Below are 3,965 nucleotides of genomic sequence, written 5' to 3'. Positions count from 1 at the left end.
CCCCACTAAACTTTGTAATTTATTTTTTACAAAATCTCATGTATATTTAAAATAGTTTATTATTAAAAGTGATTTGATTATTAAAATGATTTGAAAACCCACTGTTTAGTTTTATAGTGAATCAGTGAGACTTACAAATTACTTGTTTTTGCAAGAGATTGTAAATAAATAATTGAGTGGTTTAATGATATGATATAGAAAGCTAGAAGCCAAAAATAAAAATGCAACAGCACTAAAAAATATCTAGTAAAAATGTCCACTAAGCTTCTCCATGTGCATGACAGTTTATATTATAAAGAAATCTTTTCTCCTAATGCTTGAAAAATGTAGGTTATCATTGACCAGTGATTCTTTTAAAACTGTATTCTGCATTTATATAAATACTATAAATGTTCATATCCCTGTTTCTAATTGAAGACTAAAGTATTTAATCTTACCATTTCATTTAGCAAGCTGTTAAACTTTGTAATTGTTCTTACTCACAATATCAACTAGGATGCTAACCAGAAACATTAGATTAGAGATCCTCAAATTATAGCCTGAGGGCTAAATCCAGCTGTGCTTTTTTGTTTGTTTGTTTTTGTTTTTTTTTTTTTGTAAATAAAATTTTATTAGAGCATAGTCATATATATTTTTTAACCATTGTCTATGGATGAGGTCAGAGATGCATAGTTATTACAAGGACTATGTGGGCCAAGAAGGTCTAAAGTATGTAGTATCTGGCCCTTTATAGAATGAGTTTGCCGATTTGTGGCTGTTCCTAATGACCATCAAAGCTATTTCTAAATAAATATGCCTAGGAGTTCAAATGCTGATAACTGGAAAACACACAGAAACCAGAAAGCCACTTAAAGAAAACTTTTTGTTTTATCATGTGATGTGCAAAGATTGCCTAACCAAAAAGAACATTTTGTAGCACCTTCATAATATTAACAAACTGCTGTCTTAGGTACAATAAGCAGCTGATTTATTGAAAGTGACTTGTGTAGTCAATATCTGGAATGAAACAGCTAGTTTCATCTTGTCCAATTTTTACATTACTCTTCATTTTCCCTGAGAACTACATAGCTGAGACACTTTCAGTGAGGCACTTCCTGTAAAATGATCAGTTGTATCTGTCACCAGGAAGAAATGCATTTTCCGTGCTTTACTACAGCCATCTGCATCCTTCATTTTCTTTTAATTCAGTCACTGGAGCCCTAATGATCACAGCCATTTCAGGAGATGCCATCAATTACAGCAAGGAGCTCATTCAGAAGTGAAAGATGAGTTCCATTCTCTGTTACTTAGAGGTCAGTGATCATTCCCCAACCTCTTCCCAGTGAACAAATAGTACAGTAACTTTCACAGGCTCCCTTCATTTTTCTCAAGTCTGCTGCTTTACGACTTTTTGTAGACCTTGGTTATAATAACTTCATATGTTTGACGCTGGCAGCCTTAAGACAAGCCTGACCCAATCATTTTCTTGCATTCATCATAATAAATTCAATCATATATAATTTTGACTCCCAAGAGGAATGGTTAAAAGAATAGGAATTACTAAAATGGCTTTTTTAAAAAAATTCTAAAACAAATACAATTGATAAAATTTATATCAAAAGGATTTTAAAATTGTGATCACTTTCCATCTGCAAACTATTATATTCTATGAATATAATCATATTAAAAGATACAGTGTAGATTATACAGTTGTGTGAGAATTAGCACAATATTTGATATACTGCCTTTGCACACCCTCTCTAGAGCAACTTTAATAATTAGGAATATAATTCAATTTTCAATATTCAGTTTGATAGCAAAAGGATGTACAACTAATACATCCACATAAAAACTTGCACAAAAATGCTTATATCAATTTCATATATAATTACTAAAAGGTGGAAGCAACTAAGATATCTATCAATGGGTAAATGGAAAAATTGTGATAAACCCATGCAAAGAAACATTATTCAACAATTTTTAAAGGTGAGTAATTAAGCCATGAAAAGACATGTAAGAATCTAAAATGTATATTGCTACGTGAAAGAGTCCATCAGAAAAGGCTACATAATGTATCATTCCAATTGTAGGACATTCTTGGAAAGGCAAAACTATGGAGATGGTAAAACAATCAGTAGTTGCTAAGGGATAGAGAACAGCCATAGATAATTGAGTAGGGACAGATGAGGGAATAGGTGAAATACAGGGAATTTTTAGGGTGGTGAAATTATTCTAGGTGACACTGCCTTGTTACTATTTTTATTTCTAATAGAAAAAAGGTAATCTTCTCAGTAAGTGGATCTGGAATATATTCACATTCAAAAAAATGAATCCGGATACAGACCTTACACCCTTCACAAAAATTAACTTAAAATGGATCGTAGGCTAGGTATAAAAGTAAAACACAAAACTACAAAACTCTCAGAAGACGACATGGGAAAAAACCTAGATGACCTTGGGTCTGATGATAACTTTTTAGATACAACACAAAAGGCATAGTCTATGAAAGAAATAACAGATGAGCTAGATTTCATTAAAATTAAAAACTGCCACTTTATGAAAAACATTCAAAAGAATAAGACAAGCTACGGACTGGAAGACAATAGCTGCAGAAGACACATACGATAAAGGACTGCTATCCAAAATATACAAAGAACTCTTAGAACTCAACAATAAGAAAGTGAACAATTTTAAAAAGAGGCAAAGATATCTTAATAGACACCTCATCTACAGAAGATATATGCATGGCAAATAAGAATATGAGAAGATGGTCCACATCATATGTCATTGGGGAACTGCACTTTAAAATAACGAGATACCACTCTACACTATTAGAATGGCCAGAATCTAGAATACCAACAACACTAGGTGCTGGTGAAGATGTGGAACAGTAGGAACTCCCATCATTGCTAGTAGGAATGTAAAATGGTACAGCACTTTGGAGGAGACACTGGGGGTTTCTTATAAAACTAAACATACTCTTACCAAATGATCCAACAATCACAACCCCATGGTATTTTCCTGAAAGAGTTGAAAATATGTGCATACTGTAATCTGCTCACACGTTTATAGCAGCTTTATTCAAAACTGTCAAAACTTGGAAGCAAGAAAGATGACCTTGGGGGATGAACGGATAAACTGAGGTACATTCAGGCAATGGGATACTATTCAGCACTAAAACGAAATGACCTGTCGGGTCATGAAAAGACCTAAAGGGATCTTAAATGCATGCTACTAAATGAAAAAGGCCAATCTGAAAAATCTAAATACTATATGATTTCAAGTATGTGACATTCTGGAAAAGCCAAACCTTAGAGATAATTAAAGCTTTGTCAAGCACTGGGGCAGGGGAATTAATAAGTGGAGCAAAAAGGATTTTTAGGGCAGCAAAAATCCTCAGGATGATGTTATAATGATTGATACATGTCATTACACATGTGTTCATACCCATAGAATGCACAACACCAACAGTGAAACCATGTAAACTTTAGACTCTAAGTGATTATTGGGTGTCAGTGTAGACTCATCAGTTGTAACAAATGTACCACTCTCATGGGGGAAAGTTGATAATGCTCATGTGACTGACTGCAGGGGCTATAGGGGAAATCTCTGTATCTTCCCCCCAATTTTGTTGCAAACTTTAAACTGCTGGGGGGGAAAAGCCTTAAAAATAGCACCTTACTCATTATTATAGATGATTTTTCTTCTAGAATTACATACTCAGTAGACTGGCTTTCATTTCATCTGATATTGCTTGATTGAGGTTTCAATTAAATATTGGCACTCAATGGCAAAACATTATACTGTATTAAAAAATAAAGAGGAATTATTAAATTTGGACATAGCTGCATTTTTCTTTTAGAAAGAGAATTTGGGTGCTGGCAAAGGCATGTACAGTTAAATAAAATACAGATGAAAACATTAAGGTAAAGCCTTGTAAAATCAACCAGAGTGCTGAGTATATCATGGCCTATTGCTAGATCAGT

Source organism: Nyctereutes procyonoides, unplaced genomic scaffold (genome assembly GCF_905146905.1).
Source record: "Nyctereutes procyonoides isolate TBG_1078 unplaced genomic scaffold, NYPRO_anot_genome, whole genome shotgun sequence".
Classification (NCBI taxonomy): Eukaryota; Metazoa; Chordata; class Mammalia; order Carnivora; family Canidae; genus Nyctereutes; species Nyctereutes procyonoides.
The sequence above is the reverse complement of the archived record's forward strand: the minus strand, read 5'-3'. Positions refer to the sequence as shown.